The sequence below is a fragment of the Solea senegalensis genome, linkage group LG10 (assembly GCF_019176455.1).
Source record: "Solea senegalensis isolate Sse05_10M linkage group LG10, IFAPA_SoseM_1, whole genome shotgun sequence".
Classification (NCBI taxonomy): domain Eukaryota; kingdom Metazoa; phylum Chordata; class Actinopteri; order Pleuronectiformes; family Soleidae; genus Solea; species Solea senegalensis.
The window spans coordinates 10436137-10454127 of NC_058030.1; the positions used below are offsets into that span (position 1 = coordinate 10436137).

General features: G+C 39.0%; 1 protein-coding gene across 1 annotated transcript in view; it reads left to right on the forward strand.

Moving 5' to 3' along the window:
- The window catches only part of lingo1a (leucine rich repeat and Ig domain containing 1a), a 99031-nt gene that overhangs the window by 38489 nt on the left and 42551 nt on the right, over positions 1–17991 (forward strand). The window contains exon 2 of the mRNA XM_044036208.1: positions 5935–6080. The gene's annotated coding sequence lies outside the window, so the exon portion shown is untranslated. The remainder of the gene's footprint in view (positions 1–5934; positions 6081–17991) is intronic.

Genomic DNA, 17991 nt, shown 5'->3' on the forward strand with positions numbered 1-17991 from the left:
TTGATGCGGGCAGCTAAGGGTAGCCAGAGGACGAGGGGTGACATGTGCCCTTTTGGGCCGATTGAAGAAATGTATGAGCTTGACCACAAGTTAAAAAACTGACAATTGAATACAAGCAGGATAGATGTGTGGCGGTTCAATAATATGCTATTGCTTCCTTGAATTTTAGACTTGGCAGATAGACTTGTAATAGCTCAGAGGTCAGCAAAGAGGGTTCTCTCGCTTCTGCTGGCCTGTGTAGCTTTTTACTGAAGGAGCTATGTTTGTGTTTGGCCAGACTGGAGAGATGTCTGTATCCTTCCTCCACAGAAGAAGACAGGGAAATGAAAGGAATGTCCTCTTAGAGGGTTAGAGGGGGAAAAGTGAGGAGGAGGGGAACCTGGCTTTACTGATGGGGTCACATGTAACAAAGTGACCACTGAGGTCATTTTCACACCTGAGTGTGAAAGATGGAGGATCTTGACCCTCTTTTCCATTAAGCAAGGACCTGGTGGTCTCGACCCAAGACGCATGTCTTGGCATTTATGTATTGTAACATTGTGCAATTATTCTAGCTTGCTTAAATTACCCATTATTTCATTTAAATTTAGAGACTTTCAGTGTACTGTGACTGCTGGCTGAGGAGTCCAGAATACAGAATGTCAAGGTTGAGAGTACTCTTATTATCCTGTAGCCTTCAGCTTTTTCTCCCATTCTTGTATAAAAGGCAATTTCTTGACTACTTGACTTGACTGGGATAAAAGTATGCAAAGCAAGAAGTGTCCAGCTTCCTTTTCCTGGTGAAATGGGGATTCAAATTTACTTACTTATTTATTTTAGCACAACCATGACCTCCATGGCACAATGACAAGTTTTGAGATTTTATATTTATTTATTATTCTTTTTGAGGTGGAATGGGAAGTGAGCAGTACATGTAATGCATTGGTGGGAAAGAAACTCAAGTCACTTTAGAACAGAACAAAGGCATTAACCCAAAATACAATCTTTTTTGTTCTCATTTGGCCCAATGCTATGTCATAAAAGGTGAAATGTTTCTTAAATATAATGTATAAAAACAAATAACATGAAGCATGATAACTGGCAAACTATTTTTTTTTGTGAAATGCTTAAATAATGTCAGTAATAGATCAGAAAAAAACAAAACCTATTCATCATATAAAATACAAATGATTATGAAAACAAATAGAAATTTCCCATTGGGATTTTTAAGAAATAATTGTATACTCACTAAACGCTGTCAGACCAATCCTGGTTAATCTCAGGTAATCCTGCTTTTACATACATTGGATGGTTACTGCCTGCATATCACTGACTCATGAGTGTGCTGTATTGTTGATTTTTCCTTTACTGGGTCAGTAAATGTGTTTTATTTCACATCTTGCTCAGAGGCTCCTCTAAGACTCATTTTAATAAATTGAGCAGGAGGTAAATCTTCCCTATGCCGTCTCATGCTCAGCATTGATATGATTGTGAAAGTATAGGCTTTACAGCTGACATGATGAACCTATTCAACTCAACTCACTTTGTTTTTGCTATTTTGACATCTACTAGTAGCTTTCATCTTTAATATGTTTTAATGAATTAATTAATTTCTTAATTTATTTGTATGTGTTTATTTAGCTGTTCCTAAGTAATACTCTATTTTTAAAATATGGGACTTTCAACCTCTCTCATCCGATGAAGCTGCTCTCAGGTTGTTTTAAGTAGTTTAGCTTCCTGCTCCATCCACAGATCTATGTACAGTGTGAAATACATTTTTTTTAGATGTGGGCAGGTGAAAGATGCTATAAAGAAGTAGCAAATGTGTTACCCACTGCCATGCCACTGTGAGGTAAACTCCCGGGGATTCCTGTTAGTCACCGAGGCCATGATATGTTCTGCTGTGTGCCTGGGGAGCTTGTGCCATGCGGGTGATGCTTTTGCCTGACAGGTGGCCTGTGGTGAGACCTAATCCTTTTGAAAATAAAAATGTTTTCTGCTTTGGGATGAGGGAGGAGGTTGCAGGAGTGATGCGACCAGCCCCAAGGAGTCAGTCATCCATGTGCACAAGGAGAGATAGCCTAATCTTGTCACAGACATGGAGGGGATGAAAGTCTCAAGCTATCAGTAGCAAAGACGCATGCTCAAGGAGATGATTTGTAAAACCATAGCACATGGTTTAAACTGAAAAAAGTTGGTTTGAATTTTTTTTTTTTCTTCTTCATTTTTTGCTTGGCTGATGCTAATCCATAATTGACTTATGCATACATTATTTTTCTCTATATCACACACTTAACCTTGAAATTGCATTTTTAAGCTTGCTGGTAGGTTCGTCTAACATGCTCCAATTTTCCACTTGTTTGGTTCCCTGTTTACCATTTTCAAAAGTTTGACTGTTGGGTAGATGGTGTTTATCAGTGACTTATCCACTTTCCCTCCAGTACCCACTTTTCTACATGGGGTTCAGGTTCTAGAACAACTAGATTTGTGTGAACAGTGCATTCCAAGGTTGCTGAGAAGAGGCTTGTTATCAGGTTACTCTGATTGTGGTAATATTGTCTGCTTGACTGACATTTTATAAATACGTCGGACAGGTCCTTGTTGCCTTTCATTATCAGCTACAGAGTAACATGTGGTAACTTCTTGCTACTCTGCATGCTGTGGTAGAGGTGGTGCAGTAGGGGTAGTAAAAGTGATATTCTCGGAGGTCCTGTCAGTGTGACGGAGTGGCAGGAATAATTTTTTGCAAGCTCAAGCTGACGTCTTTCAAGTTGGGAAACAGTGGCTCAATTCCCCTATCGGGCTCTGCTTCACTCTTAAAATACCCAGCAGCAGTTTTAATGGGGAGCTGACTTTCAGGTTTCAGTTGCTCTTGCATTATCAAAGGGAAGTCAAGCGTAATATGTTCGCTGTTTCAGCAAGTAATGCCATCACCGCCTGAATACAGCCGTGAGGCCTCTTTAGTTTGGATAACACACCTATCTCACCTCGAATCACGGCGAGCAATAGTTCATGCTACAGTGGAGATTTGTGGGTACGAAGAGAATATTTTAACTTAATGAATTTTCCATCACTTTTAGATAAGTTCTATTAATGTATGACAGGACCTAGTTTGTGTTCCATTCATTCATTCATCTTCTACCACTTCATCCTCCACACAAGGGCGACAGCAGCTCAGTGGTTGAGCGAGTCTCAACGTGAAGGTTGTGGGTTCGATTCCCGGCTCCGCTAGTCTACATGCTGATGTGTCCTTGGGCAACACACTTAACCCCACTTGCTCCTGACGGCTGTGCTGGCAGCGTGTGAATGGGCATGAAACATGACTGACAGGAAATGTGCTGCACATACTGTAGATGCGCTGTATGAAAGTGTGAGTGAATGGGTGAATGGCAAAAAAAAAAAAAACCTGGCGTGTGAAGCAGCTTTGAGTGATTCATCAAAACTAGAAAAGCGCTTCATATAAATATGAGACTATGGGAGGAAACTGGAGAACTCGGAGAAAACCCTCACACACACGGGGAGAATATGCAAAATCCATGCTAATTCCTTCGTTCCATCCCGATCACAAACCCAGGTCTTCTTGCTGCAAAGGCAAGATTGCTAACCATTAGAGCATTTTTCATAAAACAACACAGTAACCACAGTAAGACTTTTTCTTTCTCCAGTGCTCAATCAGACAACCAATCAGGCAAGTGGCTAAAAATGTATCTTTAAGTAACACTACCCTAATAAATACTGCGTGCACTATAGCAATTACCAAACTGATGGTGACTTCCTGATGGTGATGGCGTTCTTCCTAGCAAATTACATTCTCCATTTCGTCTTTTATGTTGCGCTCCGGCGTCCCCTAGGCCAGGCGTAAAAAAATTATCATGATCTACCCTTGAAGGGAATCTGTGATTATTAACCTTTTGAAATTTCTCAACTTCTTTTTGTAATTGAATTTCATTTGTGTGGACCTTATTTGGTGATTTACCTATTTAGCTTCTGTAGCTCTTACTTGTTTTACTACCTGTCTTATTTCCTGCTTCTCTGATTGTCTGTGTGTATTATGTCCAAATGTGATGTACATGCTGTCAATTATCTGTGCTCTCCAGTCCTCTGTCAGTTTTTTGATTTCCCTTCACATTACTGTTTTCTCATGTTATGTCGTGTGTTTCTTTATCGGAGTTTATGAACATTCTGTAGCCTTTTTTATCATTATATTATTATTTTTGCTGCACCAACTTGCCTTTGTGTAGGTTGCACATAATTAGCACCACTTAGAGGAAATGACTTAATCTGGGGCTTTGTCATGTTCTCATCAGTCATACAATACACACTGATTTTCTTTTCAAATTGTAGCTTCCACACGTGTCATGCATGTCGAACTGTCAGCCCTGTTGTCAAATATTTGGAAAATTCATGGCAAGTGACTTTTTCTTTTACCATTCTCTAAAGAACATAGCAATGAATTAATACTATAACACCTCCTCATTTTTGTATACAGGTATTGTTGATGCTTCTAAAATTGATGGACCAAATCCGTCTTGAGGTGCTCATGTCCTATAGTGAGAAAGGCTGTAATACAAACTCACTTATTGGAAATGTGAATATTAATAACTTTGCCAGAAGCTCCTTGGTTGTTTATTTTCTGTAATGAAGGAACAAATTAACTGTGACATTCACAACCTCTGCAACACTAAAGATCTCTGCGGCATTTCAAAGTCTGATAGTCTCTCACCCACAGAGAGGGAAATGGAGCATGTGGTTATTACTGGCAGCAAGCAGAGATGTGAAACTCAAAAGTAAAGCTGAAACACGGTTGTTCGCCTTTGTGAAGAGGTTCTTGGTTGTGAAAATTGAGCACACGCCTTCATGTTGTGTTTATGTTTTCAATCCCCATAATTCCGATTGTAAATTGTATTACTTTATGACAAAACCAGCTGTTTCCTATTGTATCTCAGTCTTTTAAATGTACTTATAATTGAACCTGAGCTATTAGGATGTCTTGAAGCATATAACTGTGTTTATGTGATAGTGGTTGGTTTTGTTTTCTGGTAGTGAGCATGCATTAGATAATAATCAGCACCATAATCATCAAGACCTCATACACCTGCTCATCTTGGTCAGCTCCCTTAAACTATTGGCTAAACTGCCTCCTTTAATTTCCACAAGCATGGCTTTTTTCATCTGTTCTGTTTGTCTATAATCTTGTAGAAGAGTGAACAGAAGGTTCCAGTCTATTTCCATCAGTCCAGTCTGTTTGTTTTTTGGTTTTAATTGAGCCAAAAATATGACTTTATGAGATTAGTTTACAAACACACATTGATCTCCAGCATGTGGCCAGTCACTGACTCCCACTGACAGTAGATATACTAGGGCTGGGCGACATGTCCAGGTGCTCCTCCAACCTCCTCTCTTCACAACCAGGGATATTACTGTTTGGCTCCATCTCCACCCCTACAAATATCCCACTTGTGTCTCCATAGAAAACAATATATTTTAACAAGCGCTAAACTCAGTCAGTTGGATGTTACAACTGAAACAGCAAAGAGAAAGAATGAATGCAGAGACGAGAACAAACTCAGAATAGCGGGTATGATGTAAGTTCAGTTTTAGTACAGACATGTAGTGAGACAAGTGCAGTGTTTGCTCACTTCTGTGAGTGAGTCTCCATCTCAAACGGGAGCTTCCTCAATGTCCATCTCCAAATAATTGAGCCGGACACAGGACTTGAGTAGTGAGCGGGGGAGGCATGGGTTGGGATTTTAACGCAGCATGAACTGTATTGATGTAAAGATATTGCCTTAGCTCTAAAGATACCCTTTACTTAAGAAATTACCTTATTTTGTAAACAACATTATAAAACAGTACAACACTTAATGCATGTATACGAATGTGAAACACATGAGTAAATTACCTCTAATGTGTTAGACTGGGAGTAAGTTTTGCTCTGTTGCTTGGTTCTCACAGGTGGCTGATCAATTAAGGAGGGAATGCTGTGAGGGTATGTGGATTAAAGGGAGACGCTGCACACCTCACACCTCCAGCCTCCCGCCTTCTGCACTGTAAGCAGCTCCAGCAGCTCTGTGATATCAGCAGGCCCGCAATTACTACCTGTGAGTATTATTGCACTTCTGGACTCATGAGGAGTGTACAGCCTTGGTGTTTGGTGGCCAAATCTAACATCATCCCCCTTCTTCAGTGTGCCTGAATGCACTGGATTGTCTTGTCTAACGCACATTTAGATCAGTCAACAATTCGTCAAGAAGACTATGCACAAAATAACATGACAGCATCGCACATACTCTGTAGCAGTTACAACACAGGCCTCAAACACTTCATTGTGTTAGTCAACATCACTGCACCACAACCAAATGTTCCCATCAGTTCAACTCAAACGCGACTTTCAAAGACGTTTGATGGCTGAGCAGTGAACGCGCCGTGATTTGCACCCCTGTGTTTGGCAGAATTGAGCTCACACTATATGTGAGTGACTGGCAACGGTAGCAGTCACATATTACACAATCTTTCACCGGGGGATTCCCCGACTGGTATATCTATAAAAAACAAACGTGCAAGGAGGGAAATGAGGCACAAAAATTGAATTAATTGTGTTCCATCTCTCCAGTCTGACTGCTGTACTTTACAATGTTGTTTGTAAGTTCGACCACATTTCCCTTTCCTGTCTGGTGGACTGGTCTTGCATTCCTCATCAGGTTTTTACTGCCTTCACCTCCTCCTGGTCTCTTACTCAGATTCCGACTTTTCAGCGAGTTATGAATCCAATCAAGGTTTTTTTTTTTTTAGTACATTTTGTTCCCAACACATATTCAACAAAGTTGTTTTCATTTTTAAATTGCTTTCCCTAATCAACTGTAGAATGTGTTACTGGAGCAGCTAAGTAAATCCACTTCAGCGATGCAGACCCTGCGTTGTCAGAGGTAATGCAGTTTGATAAACACTGGACCACTAGCACTTTCTGACAGCACACAGATGAAATATTAATCAGCACTAAAGTGATTTGTACACCCACTTGTACACAGATTCTGTGTGCTGGTTTTAACTACGAGAGACTTCATCCGCGATCGAGGTTTGTGCCTGGATGTGCGATAAAAAAATTAAAAAAATAAAAAGTTGGAGATGTGATCCATTAAATCTTATTTGTGCGCTGATGAATTGCCTATCTGAGTTCATTTAGTGTGATTTGCATCCTTTATATCAGATTAGATGTCGCGCAATGCAAGTTCTTGATTGTACGCCATAAAAAGAATGGTTTAACCTGCTGACCACGACAATTTGCATCCATTCCTGACAGAGAAGCTGTGGCATCATCATCATCCATCAATCAGTTTATTATTTTTGACACACTGTGTATGGTAAAACTGTTGAAGGTGAGAAGAAAAAAGAAATTAGAACATAAAACCACATGTTCAGGTATCATGATGGTATTTACTCATAACCAACACAGATATTCACATGTCCTCATTATTGTTGTGGGTTATTGTTTTATTGTTCCTCTATGGGTTATTATTATCTGCTGTTTGTCTTTATCATTTTGCTGCAGATGGTCAGAATACTGACTGAAACGTCTTCACCAAAACATGACTGTGTTAGGTTTAAATCTGCAACAGAAAGACATAAGTGAAGAAAGGACAAAAAAAAAAGGGAAATCTATTAGGTTATTGTATCTCAGTAATATGTCAAGTGGACTATATCTATCTGCCCACGGATGACCACACATTTCCACTTTTCAAGGCTGGAGCATTACAGGAAGTGAAATCACTTTAGCCTCTCAGCATCAGTTGCTCCAAAATGGCCAATTTCCTGCCTGGGATGTGTGTTTTCACATTTTTATCATCTTCTGTCGCAGTTATCTAGTTGCACTTAGGGCCATCAGTCATCGATGCTGCGTTGAGAGGAAGCCGATGTGCAGTAAAACTGACGGACGGCCTTCTGCATGACTGAAGATGTATGAGACATGCAGGCGAGTTAGTGGGGCTTTTTCATTGTATTTTCAGTGCTGCCAGAAGGTGCCAACAGGGAGTAGTAGCCACGCTCACAATGCCTCAGCCTGAATAGAGCATTTTGCAAATGGTGAGTCACTCTTGGTGCAGTATAAGTACAGTTTCGCAAGTACATGTTTACATTAAAATCATCAGTGCATTTGCTAACACTTAGATGTTATTGCTGCCATCCTAAAAAGGACTAGGACATGCCTCAAAGGGAAAGCATTTTATTTTTCCTCCTGTGTCCTCTTGTTATTTTGCACCAACTCACCAAAATGGCACTTTGTTTGCAGCAAAATAATGCATACGTGCTATTATTGGTGTTAACAGTTCCTCGTGCCATATCTCACCAAATTATTCTGTGCTGTGACACATTTACAATACTCGTTTTTCTCCATGAACAAATCCGTGAAATAGAAATGTAGTGTAACCACTATAAACACCATGGACCCATAGAAAGTCACACTTCTCAAACTCTCATTGACACGTTGTTTTCAGATGAGTATGATACTCTTAGTATCAACGGAGAAACATTTTGTCAAACAAGCCATGTTTGCATAACTACAGTATGATTATTCTGTGCTACAAAAAATGACAAAAATCGCAACCAGATGCCGAATGTAAGATGAAGTAAATGGACACACGCCGCTGAAAGGAGGAAACCCATTCTTCTTTTCTCCAACACGGGATAACTATCATGCATGGCATCAGAATGCTTCATCAGTTGCATAGGAACAATAAAAGGACACCCCTCATTGAGTTCCAATGAGAAATCTTTATGTTCAATGGCTTACACTCCTTCATGCATACATAACCCATTTGACTTGACCAGCACGAAGCTACATCCATGTTGTAAAGACAGGGAAGGAGTGTGTGATATGAGATGACTCACTGTGCTTTTAATTGTTTCTGTTCAGAGATAAAAGAAAAATCCAGTTTTTGCCTCATGAATTTTGTGTCAAAGATTTTAGACGGCAGGCTCACGTCCACGTCCAGGCTTTAAACACTGTTTTCATACAATCAGCTTGAGCCCTTGCGTGTTTTTCATCACAGTGGTTCAATATCAAACATGCTGCCCTGTCAATCTTCAAAAAGCAGATGTCATCAGATGCTTTGACTCTTTGCGTGATGTGGAATTGCATGAATTTCTCCTCAAAAGAATGGTTGAGCGGCGCATGCTGATTATTTTCAGTACCAGCCACATAATTGGTTTCTCATGCTTAAGGGCAGCACATCATTCTTTGTCCAATTAGGGAAGATTTCCCTTGAGTTGGATCCTATTGTTTCCAATACAAGTTGTCAAAAGTAGATAATCATATTCTGATTGTGCCGAAGGATAACTTTGTATCAGCGCCTAAAAATCAAATAAGTTACACCGCAATCTTCATTGATATTGAAAAAAAACCATGTAGACTCTGCCTCAGAACAAAATATCTGTGCCCGAATTGATGTTTGAAGCTGTTTTGACAGATTGCAATTTTGACATGAGCATTCTCAAACATTTGAAACACAATGGATTTTGAAGCACTGTGATATGGAAACAAAGACAAAGAAAGTAGAGTTCTATTTTTTTAAATCCATATATTGTTAGTTCACGAGCTAGAGGAGGGAAAATGCCAACCCCAAAATACATGTCAACATATTTAAAACGCTTTCTTTGCCCCCCTATTCCTTTTTTTTTTTTTACCAGTAGCCTCAGTGACAATTGACCATAAAGCGGTGAAAAAACAACACTTATTTGCCAGCTTAGATTAACCAAGCTGAATCTATTGCAGTCTAATGCGCCTCTTCAGTAAATCTTCCCCTCACAATAGTCAAGACTACACTTTACCCACTACACTCATTGATATAAATGGGGTCATAAAAATCTAAAGAAACACACCAGTTTTAACGCAATGCAATTTAACAGCACAAAGGCGGCTTCATAAATCATCCCAACGTTAAACCATAAATGCTTTAAAACAGTATTTCAGTATAGTTCTGAGAGACTGAGCATTATGGTTTCTGTGAAAGGAAAGTGTAACAAGTGCAACTGAATTTTTAAAAAGCCACAGAGCTGTAATCAGTCATTTACATACATGGTACAACAGGAGTTGAGCCAAGAGTCCGTTTTTTACTCTTCACACAAATATATAATATTTTATGCAATGCCGTTTTCTACACTCAAGTCTCAATTTGTGACAAGAGTTTTAAAATAGCAGCATGTTAGAATTCTCACAAACATGCCTCTGGCTTGCCCACCTGTATTCTGCAAAACTTGCAGTGAGGATGTCTCCTATTGTGCTTCAAATGTGGAAAAAAAAATGCACCTGCAACTGAATTAAATAGAAAGTGTCTCTGCAAACCTGGACATGTTTGTTTTATTTTGTTCAGCAACGATTATTCTGAATGGTCGCATGAGGCATTTAGCAGCTGCCCAAATAACCTCCCATGTGCTTATTCGCATTTACTTACTAAGTGCTTAATTACCTCCATCAATAAGTTATGTTTTGAGCCACACCTCTTTGTCGGTCTGTCAGTTTGTTGGCAACAAGACTCAAGAAGTTGAAAAAAAGGGCGTGAACTGGACACAGATTCAGATTCAGGACTCTTTTTAAAACAATTGCTAACCTTGTGAGCTCTGATCTCCCACTGATGTAGTCAACGGTGAATGTTTGTTTGTCAAATTCATTGAGATTTGCACATGTATCATTTCTTACACGATACATTAACATGACAAAATAGGCATATCCATGTGCTGTAACGCTCAAAAGGAAAGAATCGAACCTCAACGGCAAATAAAAATCTGTTATGCATGACCTTTTCTGAGGCATTAAATATGCCCAGGCAGTCTGTTCTAGTAATCTAGAGTAATCTAGTCCTTTGCATTATGCGACCCTTTATTAAATGAATACTGTCACTAGGCCTCCCACTGCTTTTATTCCTGCGCTTGGGTTTATGAGGAATAGCATCATCTTGCAGGCAATAGAAGCAAATGGGTATTAAAAGGAACTTTGGCTTATAATTCACAAACATTAAAGGAATACTTCACCAATTTGCATTTAGCTTTGTATTACTGGAATTGGGGTAGTATTTTAAAAAAATTGTGTTTCCCAACCTCAGTTTCCCCTGAGTTGAGAAATATCTTCATACTTTTCTTTGTTACGTGCCCACCAGTGACAATTGGTCCTGTTAGTGTAACTGTTAGCAAAGATGGCCGACACTGTTTACATTCTGGGAATGAGCTCCCTTCCCCCTACCCGCCCCTGGTGGGCACGTAACAGAAAAAAGAATGAAGATATTTCTCAACTCAGGGAAAACTAAGGTTGGGAAACACAATTTTTCAAAAATAAGAAAACAAAAACAGCCATAATGGCCTAAAAGGTTGAGTATTTTCAACTGCAATTCTTGAAAATCCCTCTTGCCACACTTACTTGGGTTTGCCTCAACTTGAAATAAAGCCATCAATGAACTGTGGGTGTGCAGTTAATGCATTTTTTACGATGACCAAGTTATGACATTATAGTGTAAAGTTCGGTTAAAATGAAGGTGTCCTTTCAAAACATACTATATGCTATATCTAATTATCATACTATATCCCTGATGGTTGCTGCAATTATTGTGTCCAAGCTTGGCCACTCCCATCTGACCAGACCAACACATGATCCAGATTGAGATTGTAAATGGTGTAAATTCAGCATTGGAATAGACAATGTATCATATGTACAGAAATTAGTTTTGTGAGCACTATACTTACTAAAAGTCAGGAGAGTTGTGAAATATCGAAAACATTTGGTGTGACGACCATTTTGCTAGGCATGTCTACGATTTCCAACTTAACTTACATTCAGCTGTCCTGAGCTAGAACTGCGGAACTACAAACCCTTTTTAAAAAAAAAGAAGAAGAAAGAAAAGGAAAATAAGACAGTATATTAATTTAGGGTAACATCACATTGCCGCACATGAGTTGAGCTTGACTTTCGGAAAGTCTTTTTCCTTTCACAACTGAGTATCGGTAAGTTTATTTGCCTCGCAGCTCGACCTACTTGTGACACAGCAAGAAACGATAAGAGAAAAATCAGCCCCATGCACAATATTTCCCCCCTCTATTAATATACAGAGAGTTCATTCTCAAGTAGCCTTGTTTTGCCTTTTTGAAATAATACTGAGGCAAAATAGGCCCAGATCTCTTAAAGCAAAATGTGTGTTTGTTGAAGATTTCCTCTAATCCTTGCTGCTAAGCACAAAACAAGAATCCAAGGTCAGCTGTTCAAAGGATGCAGGGGCCATATTTCTATCGAGTAAAGGGATTTGGTGTGTGCAGCTTTGTGGTACACAAGAACTCTGTTACCGTTGTCTCACAGACCTCACACCAAATGCACATGGACACTTCTCAGGTCTCACATAACACCTTGGGCACATTTTTAAGTAGAGCAATCAAAGATTTCTTTAAATTGTGTTTTTGTCTGGCTGGGAATGAAGAGTTTACAATAAGCAGTGCTATAGGATTGAGCGAAATCGGAAGATGATTCTTGTAATACATAGGTATCATCTGTGTTGTCTTATAAGATAGGTTTTACACACCAGGATTAGTTGTTGCCATGGAAATGCATATTGTATTCATAGCCAGGGTCTTTGTCAAAGGAATATGACGATGCCTCAACTGCCATCTCCTCTGACAGCATAATAGAGAGTTGAGGGGTTATCTGTTCAATGTCAGCACATTCATTGACAAACAACAGAAGCGATGCAAACAGATGTATTTTCTGCAATTTACTGTTTTTACTCACAGATATTTGTTTGTTGTGATATGTGGTATGTTTTAATGTTCTTCTTTATATTCGGGGGTCTTTAATCTTGAATGCAAAAGGACTTGTTATTTCTATGATATTTCTGTTTTCCTCAGAAGATGCATATTGCTATGAAATCTATAGGTTTGCTAAATTATTCAACAAATGTTTTTTTTTCTTTCTGACATCAGTGGTAAAAGCTCAAGGAATATAAAAGTAACACTGGGATAAAAGTGAGCAGAGCTACCCAATATCTTGAGTTCTCGATATTGAATTTTCAGTTTGTTAAAGCTAAGCTTGGGTGTGAGCCATCACTTCCTCTTGTTGTGGGAATCTGCTTTTAAGGTTATTGAAAAGCATTGTTGCATGAAGGTCATCACCCATCGCGTTGGCACGTGCACTACTCTCCCAAAGATTATTGTTCTGTGTCTTATCCAAGGTTGGCTTTAATGATTTAGAGCTGATTCCACATCAAATATTCTTGTGTTCCCGCAGATGGAGCACAAGTAAGTAGAGCAGATGCAGTTTTACAAGGAACAGACTTATGGAGCCAAGGGAGTACAGTACATTTAAGAAACACAGCAACTTCTGATGTGTGCAGCAAGGCATTAAAAAAAGAATATCAAAATAATACTAGATCGAGAAATCTAATAAAAGATGTCACTAAACATTTTAAACGTACTTTTACAGTCTGACCATGTCTGAGACTAACAACACAGACTGTCTTTGCAATATCAAATATCTTTTTGTACATTAAATGCGTAGCATGCACTCAAATTGACAGATGGCGGCAGTGCACTTGCATTTACTCTGCGACTATGATCCTTTTTGTTCACTGGCTTAGTGTATCTGTATGTATTGTAGACTGTTGAGCTTGCAGCTCCACCATACATTTGAGATAATCAATTATTCAGCAAACAAGGTGTTTTAGCTTGATCGATAAATGGCAACAATTTAGGAAAAACTAGCAAGACCAGGCTATATTTTGAAAAGCTTCGACCACCAACACCTGCCCCTCTCTTCTGTGCTCTCGTGAAAACACCAACCCAAAAACAGGGTTTCAAAGGGGTGTGGCTTGTAGACACAGGAGGCTGGTGCGCACTGTTTGTTGTTTGGTCCGTTTTTAGAAGAAGTGGAGACAAGAGAATAACCTTTTTTCGTCTATACCAATCTTTGCTTCACCAGCTAAATCATTTCTTTTATTAAATTGGGGCAAACCTTCCTATTTTCATAGCTGGATAAATACACCCCTCACTTCAAAAATCATGTTTTGCTTCTCTGCCATGTCATAGGAGGACAACTTAAATTAGACGATGTTTGTATCAATATTTGGAGTGACATATATTGTATTCTTGACTTCAGAGCAACTGGCTCATACTTTCAGTCATGTTATTTAAGTTTAATTTTGCCTTTCTGTGCCAAGTCTGCTATGTCCCACAAACTTCTGTTGCTAATTACTCCCAACAAGATTTGGGAGCAAATTTCATGCTTTATAAATACTTAATGAAATAATAACTGGAATATCAGGTTCTGATTTTAAATATTAAAGCTTTTGTTTGTACAATATTAGGCAAAATGTTCACGTTTTTTAATATCATGATACTGAAGTGCTGAATGTTTTTTTGTTTTTTTTTGGAATAATCAATTTTTTTTTCTCCATGATACTGATGGCGGAACAAGTAAGAATTACAGAAGCTAAATGAGCAAATCACCAGAAAGATCAACACAAATGAAGTAAAATTTCAAATACGAGAGAGTAATATTCGGTCAGGATAGCGTTGCTAAAACAAAAAATACAATGGATTTATGCACAGTACTGAATGCATGGGGCAAAACACTTTCTCTGTGTGTGTGTGCCGCTCACTTGACAAACAAGCAGCAGCCAATACTCAGTCCAGCAAACGTTGCTTATTGCCTCTTTGAGCAGTGGCCAATTTCCACCAGCCAACATAGACAGGTAGGGGGAAGACAATGATCAGAGAGGTATTTCTCCTCAAGGTCAAGAGCAAAAGCATTAAAGAGAAACAGAGAAATGGCTTTTTTCATCCCCAGCAGACATAAATCTTCCATTGAGTTAAAAAAAAAATGGTTTTAGTTCCTCACATATTTCTGTCTCGTTTAAATGTACTCATAGAAAATTATATTATAAAAAGAGTGACACCTAATTCATCTGCAAAAATACATGAAGTCAAAATGTTGTGAAACTACAGTTGGTGAAGTTTATGTTAATGAAGAACATAAATTGTTCTCTATACGGGTTGGAGATTTGCTGCAGTGGAGCTGGACAGCCTTTGTTCGTTTTGGCCCTGGAGAGCAGTGCAATAGTAAGACAGTAAGCAGACCTTAATTGATACCTCCAATTATTCTGTCTCCTGGCAACAAAGCATGGCACATTACAGTAAGCAGCATATTGGTTCACAGCACATTGGTTTTGTGAAACTATCATCCTGGTACTAGTTTCAAGGATTTTGAAAATAGCTACCAACATGGGAAATACTGCAGTGGCCTACAATGAAAGAATCCATTCCTACACTGCAAACCATTCAATGTAGCAATGCTTGGTCTACCAGTACTATTGTCAAATAGACATAATCTAAAGGCACCTGCATGCAGAAGATATATGTTCTTTGTGAGGTCTAGGAGTGTTTAATAGAGATGTAATGCTAGACTCTTCATCATGTTCGCTTTAATGTTGAAGTGAGCCGTCAGTCTTGTTGCTCCCTTTCACTGGGAAACCAATCTAGAAATACAGCCTCAGTGAAAGCATACATGAACCACTTGTTTGACAAATAACCTGCTGTGGTGGCAAGTGGCAGTAAATAATGTGCCACATCTGAGGAAAATAGCATTGATTGTGGAAGAGTCATTTACTCCCTATAGACAGGCAATTTGTTCCTTGTTGTTTTTTTGCCTGTGAAGGACGGTTTCTTGGTGCTGGAGGTGCAGGTCAGAGGGTGGCGTTTTGGTAGTGCTATGTGGTGGATGATATGTGTCAACAACAGAGATCAAGCCAAAGGTGCGTTAATGATCCGGAAAGGGGATCACTGAAAAAGAGTGAAGGGCAGAGCTTCTAATCTCTTCCCCTTCCCATGATTACTTGCTGCTCTGAGCATATCACTGTAGGGAGTTTAGAGCCATGTTAGATTATACCTTTGTCATGGGAATAACATTAGAACCCTTGAGACTTCGTAATGGGTTCCTTACAATAGCAATTACTCAGCCGTTTTTCTCCAAGCTCCTTCATGCCACTATGTTATGACAATGGCCTTAAAAACAAAGTGCTAAGTAAGACTCAAGGGGCATTGGAAATGCCACTGCAAGGTCACATTTAGACCCTCCTGTAGTGCAAAGGATAGTTTACCAAGGACAAACTTAAATTAATTCTGCTCTATATGGCAAGTGGTGGTTAATTAAAGTGTCACATTTGTGATTTTCACAGCTGTTTAAAGCTTCACTAGACACAGTCAGTGCGTTTACATGCAAGTCTAAATTTTAGTAGGACTAAGAGAAAAAATTTGGTTTTCTTAATGTCATGTAAACACATTAGTCCAACTAAAATCAAGATCTTTGAACCGGAACTAGAAGGAGATGACGTGTATCTTTTTTCCGACAACACAATTTGTACCACGATTAACATAGAGAACCACTGCACGATCCATCTCACCGTCCATCTCCTAGACCCTGCATGTATACTCAGACTCTGCAAGTTGTCCGATTGCCTGTCTTAGTTGGACTATGGCAATAGCTCGGTTAAACTGTGCATGTAAATGTAGTGACTGAGGAGCCACTGTCCTCTGCAATAAAAATCTGTATATAATGCAAATGCTACAGGATAAATTACACATTTAAGGCCATTACTCACTCGTAATAAGTCTAAGGTTTTTTAACTGGTATCCAGTAAATGCAAGCTCCCATATCAATGATGGAATTTGGAAGCGCAATTTGTGGCTGTCCTTTTTAAGAACAAGATTTATTATTATTATTCCTTTTTTCAAAACTTGGCTTCCGACAGGTACATGTCTGTCTATGTGTTGTTGCTGAAGTGACATTGAAAGTATTCAAATGAATATAGCATCCATTAAATGGGCCCAGCCATGGAAAAACTAGCAACAAGTGGGCCGAGGGGCATTTTGAGTTATGTACAGATTTTGAAAGTGTAATTTATAAGCTTTCCATCAATGTCTAACACGTGAAAATCTGAACATATTTGAAGAAGATGTGGCCATTTTAATGTAGGCATTCCTCAAACTGCTTTAGGAAGAATTTTAGCCTCAAAGATTTACACCTTCTGTGAGCCAAGCGACAGAATCATCACATTTACATAGCCCAACCCCCTGGTCTAGCTGTCAGTGAAACCACACGTCTCTGTATGTGCTACTTCTCGTCACAGAAACTGAAGCACAGACACTATTTTGTGTGCTACACAGAAAAATACATATACAATACATGAGAAAAACTGGACATAATAACCTCTTAACATTTGAAATGAAATCACTTGAACATATATAGGAAGGGGTGTGGCTTATTCTGTTATCATTTCTTGACCTTACACTAGTGTACTTGAAAACAGTTTGCAGGGCAGTTGCAGTAGTTCCATCATTGCATAGGAGGCTACTTTTAGTTGTAATATTTAATTTTTAGATTGTATATCCTGGCCATGCATATATTAATCGTTGCATTTGTCTGTTTCAAAGATGTCATCCCCCTACCCCCATCCTGAAGATCAGCCACCAATGCCTACAACACACAATTATAACCCCCCCGCTACCTACACCCCTCACCTACCCCTGCCCTTCCCGACAAAATCTCACTCTGAACTGACTTCAAAACGTGACAGCCCTGATAAACTATTGTAGTATTGTAGTAGATTGAACAATGTTTATCAATAATAGGTCTAGGGACTCCAAGGGTTCTATGAAGGATGGATTCCAGAGGATTCCCAGAGAAAAATAGAATGAAATATGAATATAAATTTCATAAAAATGAAGGTAATATACTTAAGAGTTTCCAATATCAAATAAAATAAACTACATTTAAGTGGCACTTTGTTGGTGTGAATGGTTCAGTTTGTTACTGTTATTGTGCTTGGGGAACCCCAAAAGCTTAGCAGCAGCCCTGCACATCAGGTTGGTTTGTTATTCATATTAATAGCAGATGCTCACGTGCTCCCGTTACATCTTATAATATGATCATCTGAGCAACACAACTTTCCATGTGCATAACATTTGCATTTTAAAACAACAACACTGCTA